This window comes from Eublepharis macularius, chromosome 5, assembly GCF_028583425.1.
Source record: "Eublepharis macularius isolate TG4126 chromosome 5, MPM_Emac_v1.0, whole genome shotgun sequence".
NCBI classification, from domain to species: Eukaryota; Metazoa; Chordata; class Lepidosauria; order Squamata; family Eublepharidae; genus Eublepharis; species Eublepharis macularius.
In genome coordinates, this window is record NC_072794.1 from 66672639 (window position 1) to 66679543 (window position 6905).

Here is a 6905-nt window from a genome sequence, read left to right on the forward strand (position 1 = left end):
AGGGGGGAGGAAAACAATAGAATTTAAAACAACAACTTTAAACCCAACAACAGTGATTTGCTCCTATCTGTCTCACAGGGACTGAAAGGGAATTGTGTGTGTCTCACCTCACTTCCTCCTTCCTCTGCGGCGGTGCATACACAACCAGTCACTCTTTCCACCAAAAGCAGCAGCCCCCCCCCCAAAAAAAAAGCCTGAGGAAAGGTGAGAACTTGAATTGATGCCAGGTGGGGAGGGGGAAAGGGATGTACTAAAAGGAATGACAAGATTGCCCACTGGAAATAATGGGAGAGGCTTGAAGGCCCATTGGAGAAAATGGGAGCCAGGAATGCCAATTTACTTGCATGGGCTCCATTGAAATGCTTTACAACACAAGAAAAAAACAAGAGTCCAGTAGTGAAGAAGTGAACTATGGCTCATGAAAGCTCCTACCCTACCACAAATTTTGTTAGTCTTATAGGTGCTACTGGACTCTTGCTTTTTTCTACTGTTACAGATAAACACAGCTACCCATCTTGAGCTATCAACACAGACCCCAGAGTGGAATGAAAGTCCCTGGGAGAAGAATGAGTGGTCTGGGACTGGAATGGCAGTGGGTATGGAATGACAGGGGGTGTCATTCCAGTCCCAGAGCCCTGACCCTATTCCCAGAAACAGTCGCTCCACTCTTCGACCCGTCATTCCAGTCTCTGAGCACAGGTTCTGTTCCTAGGGGCTGTCATTCCACTCTGGGGCTGTCATTCCAGTCCAAGAACACTTCTGCTACTCCCAGGGGCTGTCATTCCATTGTGGTGCCTGTAATTCCACTCCAAGAATGTTTCTACTACTACCAGGGGCAGTCATTCCACTGTGTAACCTGCCATTCCTTCCCAGAGCACAGATTCTGCTCCGAGGGGCTGACATTGCACTCTGGGAGTTGTCATTCCAGTCCCAGAACACTGCTTCTACTCCCAGGGGCTATCATTGCACTGCACTCTGGGGACTGTCCTTCCAGTCCCAGAGCACTGAGCCTATTCCACCGACTGTCATTCCACTCTGAAACCTGTCCTTCTGGTCCCAGAGCATAAACACTACAGCTAGGGACAGTCATTGCACTCTGGGGGCTGTCATTCCACTCCCAGAGTATTCTATCTGGTCCCAGATACCTTTATGGAAAATCCATTCCGCATTTTCTTTGCAACTTTTTTTGTGTTGTGATGCATTTCAATGGAGCCCAGGCAAGTAAATTGACATCCCTGACTCCCATCATCTCCTATGGGCCTTCAAGCGTCTCCTATTATTTCCAATGGGCAATCCTCCTGTCATTCCTTTTAGTATATGGGGAGGGGAGCAAAAAAGAAAGGAGGGAGCAAGGGGGGAAAGGTCAGACGGGAGCTCACTGCTCCTCAGCCAGCCAGAGTCTCTCTTCTTTGCTCCATGTGGAAGCTTCGCCCAAGGCTTAAACTGAGAGAGAGAGAGAGAGAGGAGGAGGAGGAGGGGGGAAATGGCAGAGAGAGAAATGTCCCTGCTGATTTTCTAGGTCCCTCCAGCTTTCTCCTTTCCCTTCCCCTTTGCTTTCTTCTGTCATTATTCCGTCTCATCCTCCCCCCTAGTCCCCCAAAAGAAACTTATAACTTTTCCTCCGCTCCTTTCCAGTTTGTGAGGCGACAGGCAGGAGATAGGGGGAATGCTTGGTGTTGCCCCCTCCAGCACCTCTTTGCCCTAGGCAGTTGCCCAACTTGCTTCCATTGACGCGCCGCCCCTGCTTGGCAGCTAAAGTTACTGCCTTTTCCTGGCAGGATTTCTGTGCCTTTAACAACTGAGATGACAGATTGAAATTCAGTAGAAGAGGCTTCTTCCAGAATGGTGATACAATGGTGGAAAAGTAGTATCTGCTAAAATTAACCTGAGGTTGTTATGACTTACAGAGAGAATCCCCCCCCCCTTTTAAAGAAACTTTGCCTCTGGATCTTTTCCCACTCCTACTGGTTAGTTCCTCGACCTCTATTTCTCCTGCTTCCTTTACATTTATAACAGTGATGCTTGCTCACTGGCCCAGAAGGTACATGTGTCATTAGATCTTTTGACTGGATGGTGGTTCTCACCTCAAATGGCCACTGGGGAAGAGACTTGATGACTAGTAAATCAAAGAGGAAATCAAGCTGGTCATATGAAGGAGAGAGTAAAACCAACACCATCGTAGTAACTACCCAGGAAAAGATCAAGCAGGCCTCAGTAATGATGGTTTTACTCCCCTTTCTCCTCTGCCAACTTGTTCCAGGCACCTTGGCAATCTCTGTCCCACCTGAGCTACTGTGCCACATGCTAATTACAGAGCAAGAAGGCAGGGAGGTGAAGCCCTTTCCCTCACACCAGACACAAAAGCTGGCTAAGGTTTAACGGTGGGGAGAGGCAACCCTACATGCGCAGGGGTACTCTGGCAATTAAAAAGGCTATAGTTGTATAATGTTCATAGTTACAAGTGGAGACCTGTGAGAATTTCAGGGGGGGGAATTCCATCCTCCCCAGCCCAAACACCTCTATCTTTGCGGCTGTGACCCCTCCAGCCCAACTGACCCCAGCTTTGCTTCAGTCGCTTCCCCCCACCCCGCCCACCTGCCTCTAACTTTGCCACTGCAGCAGCAGCGATTCTCCCAACTTTCTCACAGATTCAAGGCCACAGCAGCGGTGACATTCCCAGGGACCCCGCAGCTTCACTTTCATGGCAGCAGTGAGTTTCAGTGCCCCTCCCCTGCCTGACCAGCTGCCCTCCTTCCTGCCTGCCAGCCTGCCGTTTCGGTGGCAGCAGTAACATTTGTGGCCACCCCACAGCACCACTGACCCAGCAGGGTTGGCAGCAACTCTCCTACCCTCGCTCCTGGCTGCCTCCCTTCCTTCCCATCTGCAGTTGCATCTCTCTCCTGCCCACATGCAGCATCGCCACCTCAGCAGCAGGGTCTCCCCACCCCCAAGACCAGAAGTGACCTGAGGAGCTGTGTTCCAACAGAGGGGCTCTTGCTCACATATGCAGACAACCACTCCTGTGTTTTGGATTTTTTAAAGACCTCCTCCATTTTTTGAAGTTGTAGGATTTCCCTGCAAAGGCTGAGGGGATACGCAAGCTTGTAGAAAAATGTTACTTCTGTGTAAATAGCCCTGATCCACAGATATAAGTATCATCAGCTTAGGACCACTTGGCTGTTTGTTTATTTATTTATTTATTTATTTATTTAATTTGACTTATATCCTGTCCTCCCCATGAATGGGCTCAGGGCAGCTCACATCATACTTAAAACACAATAAATTAATAGTCAACTTTAAAAACAGATTTAAAAACTTATATTAAAATACTTTGGCACCATTATATATAGGCTACTTTGGATACTAATAAAAGACCTGCATAGGTCATAGCTGTGGGTATATAAGATATCGTTGTATGCGTGCATTTGGTGAGGTGGCAAAGACCATACAGTAGTCATGGAACTCTTTTGGTGAATGGTTTGTGCAAACTGATAACCACTGCAAACGGATTCCTTCTTGTCTTTTGGTTCTGTTACATTTGTGTTTACCCTTCACCTATCTTTTCAACTTCCTGCATCTTGCAACTTCCTGTATCTTCCATACATTCCATACATTCATCCCTCAAACAATTTCAGACATTCGTTATGGATTAAACCATTGGGAATAAAACAGTACAAGAAAATAGAATGTTGAGGAACAACTGGCATTTTTATAAACATTCTATGACATCATGGCAAGTCAGCCAATAGCTAATGAAACAATTCATATAAATAAACAGATGAGAGGCTGCAGCCCTTTTGAAACTTATCATGTTACATTCACCATCAATGATATTTCTTATAGTAAAAAATAACCTAAAGGAAATAAGATACCTATTTTTAACAAGTATGCAGCTGAAAAAACAGCCATCCACATTTTTTTTTGCATTTAAATAAATTTTTTAATTTAATTAACTGAACAACAATAACAATATAACATTGTAACAACATAGAACAAATTAACAAGCATATATACAAAATGCCTCTCATAAATATTGGAACTTTAACATATTATAAGTGTTGATAAAGAATTATGTAACCTTTAATACTAGAAAAACTTAACATTAGTTTAGGGTAACCAAAGAAATGATAAATGTTTAGGAGGGTGTATATCATTGACAATTAAAAATTCAAAAAATGGAAACCATTTAGTTACAAAATTAGTTTCTTTCGGACAGAGTTGTGATTGATTAATAATTTCTGAGACCTTTTCTTGGATGTAAAAATCCTATAACTTAATTAATCAACTTTCAATAGAGGGGATTTTAGGAGATTTCCAGCTGGATGCCAATAATGACTTAGATGCCATTAAAAGATTACAGATTAACTCCTTCCTTATATTTGGGATATTTACAGTTTCCCATTGTTTCAAAAAAAATAGTTTTGGATCAAAAGGGATAGAGTATCCAGTAATTTCTTGTATATTTGTTAGGATTTCCTTCCAAAATTTCTCAATATATGGGCAAGCCCACCAACAGTGCGCGAAAGAACCCACTTCACCACATCCTTTCCAACAGAGTGGAGAACGCTTTGGAGAAATCAAGGAAAGTTTCTTGGAGGTTAAATAACACCGGTGGAGAATTTTATAAGATTGGACTTTGGAAGAGATAATATTAGATTGTAATAAATTGGAAGTCCAAATTGCTTTCCACTGAGCTGCAGATATTTCTGAATTACAGTCTAATTGCCAATTCTGTTGATATTTTAAACGTTTGAGTTCAAATGTATTTAAAAGCACATTGTACAGTTTAGATATTAGTCCCTTTTGACTCATGTTTTCTTGTTTTAAGATAGTTTCAAAGTCCATCAAAGGTGTGTTAATTATTTGTGATAGCTTAATGTGGTTCATCATATGGACTAATTGAAAGTATGTAAACCATTGTAATCTGTGCTGTAGTTTTTGCTTGATTTCTGACTTGCTTAGTATGCCTTTGTTTGAAGAGATATCAATTAGCCGGTTTATGCCTTTTTGTTGCCAAATTTTTGTGAAGATTATAGATTGACCAGACAAAAACCAATTTTGGCCCAAGAAAGATGAATATCTTGATATGTTAGGTATAATCTTTTTCTTGTGATGGTTCCAGTTTGTCAGCATAGCAGTAAAAAATGGGTTATTTACACTTCCTGTCAAATTGTTTTCTTTACCATTCCAAATTAAGCTTTGAATTATTGATAAGTCTTTGTTGGGGTGTATAGATTTAGTCCAATCCAAAGAATTTGTGAATTTCAAAATTTGTATGATATTTAATAGTCTAATTGAGATTTGATAGATATTTAGATCTGGATAATTAAAACCCCCGTTTGAGTGTTTTAATCTAAGAGTCTGAAAAGCAATTCTGGATTTTTTCCCATTCCATAAAAATTTATTTAGTAGGCCCTGCCAATTTTTTATCACTTTTTGAGGAATCAATAAAGGGATTGCATGCAAAAAAACCCAGCAATTTAGGTAGTACAGAAGTTTTAATTATATTATATTTTCAAACTAAGTAAGGTTCAATTTATTCCATTTGTCTAAATTTATTTTGATTTTATCAAAAGCAATGTTATGGTTAAATTTCAGCAAGTTTTTTAGATTAGTGGGAATACTAATGCCCAAATAGGTTATCTGGTCAGATGCCCATTGGTAATAGCAATTCTTTTAAATCAAATTAGCTGTATTAGGTTGCATAAATACCGGTAGAAACTTTGATTTGGAATAGTTGACAGTTAGTCCTGAAATTTGGCTAAAGTCTTCTAATATTTTTTGAAGAGGGTTTAATGATTTAATAGGATCTACTAAATAAATAAGTCATCAGCAAATAGGCTTAGTTTGAAATTGTTTAGAGTTGTTGATATACCTCTGATCTCACTAGTCTCTCTAATTTTTTCTGCTAAGGGCTCAATGGAGATGGCAAATAAAATTGGGGACAATGGGCATCCTTGCCTCATACCCCTTTGAATAGAGATTTTTTTAGAAATAGCACCATTAATTTTAACATAGGCTGATAGGTAAGAATATATAGCATCAATTAGTCTTAAAAACTTGGGGCCAAAGTTCATCTGTTGTAATGTTGATTTAATGTATTGAATTCCAATTGAGTCAAAGGCCTTTTCTATGTCAAGGGACAAAAAGCCCGACTCCACTTTGTTTGACAATAAGAAATCAGATTTAGAGTTTTGTGTATGTTATTCATCAGATCTCTATTTGGAATGAAGCCTGACTGGTCTGGGTGGATGTACTGTGAAATAAAAGAGTTGATTCTCTTAGAGATAATTGTGGTAAAAATCTTATAATCCTGATTCAAAAGCGATATGGGTCTATATGAATTTGGCTTGGTGTTATCTTTATTTTGTTTCGGAATTACTGTTATAATTGCGTTTGACCAAGTTGGTGGCATTATTCCCTGATCTAAAATTATATTACATGCATCTGTCAGAGGTTTGCTTAGTTGTTTTGCAAATGTTTTGTAGTACTCAGCGGGGTATCCGTCAGGACCTGGTGTTTTATTATTTTGTAACGATTTTATTGTCTCCAATACTTCTTGTTGTGTGATTGGGTTATCTAATAAATTTTTATGGTCATTACTTAATTTTTTAAAATTTTTGCATGATTGTAAAAATGTATGTATATTTTCTTGATTTGGAGATTTGAGTGAATAGAGTTGTATGTAATAATTTTCAAAAGTTTTTAATATTCCTTTTGTTGTGGTATATTTTATACCTTCAGTGTCTATTATTTTTGTGATATGATTTAATAGTTTTTTTCCCCTTTATTTTATAAGACAAAAAACGAAGTGATCTGGGTGTACTAAACCAGTAATTTTGCTTGACAAATTGGATGTTTCTTTGAATTTTATTTATTTCTAGTGTTTCTAACAATTTACATTG